The sequence below is a fragment of the Myotis brandtii genome, unplaced genomic scaffold (assembly GCF_000412655.1).
Source record: "Myotis brandtii unplaced genomic scaffold, ASM41265v1 scaffold693, whole genome shotgun sequence".
NCBI classification, from domain to species: Eukaryota; Metazoa; Chordata; class Mammalia; order Chiroptera; family Vespertilionidae; genus Myotis; species Myotis brandtii.
This window is the reverse complement of record NW_005370710.1, coordinates 2,056,283-2,057,006: the sequence shown is the minus strand read 5'-3', so window position 1 is coordinate 2,057,006 and position 724 is coordinate 2,056,283.

The following is a 724-nucleotide window of genomic DNA, read 5'->3' as shown; positions in this document are numbered from 1 at the left end:
TCAGCGGCCACGGCTTCGGGGAGCAGGGAACTCCGGCCGACAGCCCTCGCCGAGAACTCTGGCCTCCGTTTCACGGAGGAGGGCGCAGTGCCCACAGGGGAGGCTGCAGACGCGGCCGAAGGCCTGGTTCTCCAGCCACTTTTCTCTCTAGGCTGCCTGTTTCCTTCTGAACCCAAATGGCTTCCTTCCCCTGCAGACCTGCAGGTGGCAGGGACACTGGTGGACACTTCGCCTTCGTCGTCCTCCAAACATCGTGTCCTCTGTCCGTCCCAGAGACCAGTCCCCGGCACAGCTGCCAAGGGGCAGGCCCGGCCGTGTGTGAAGCCATCCAGTCCTGGTGGCCGGGCCGGGGTGGGGGCAGGGCCTCGGTAGGTGCCTGTGCTTGCACCTCTACACGTTGAGTCCCACAGTGTCAGAGCTAAAAGGGACCCTTTGGGCCTCAGTTTACAGGGGGGCCACCGAGGCGCAGAGGAGGCTGGACATGGCTCAGCGTCATGGTGAGTCAGCGCCCGGCCAACTGGAAGCCAGCTCCCTCGACAGGTGCGGAGGGAGCGGGGAGATCGGAGGGAGATTAGGGTGAGGGCCGAGGCGGGGACACAGGCCTCTGGGGACGGTATCCGACTGCGATGGTGTCCCCGAGGCTGCCAGGGGTCAGCGCAGGACACGGAGCGTCCTCGGGGCTGTCTGAAGGGAAGGGAAGGCAGAGGACGCCGGCCTTTCTCGA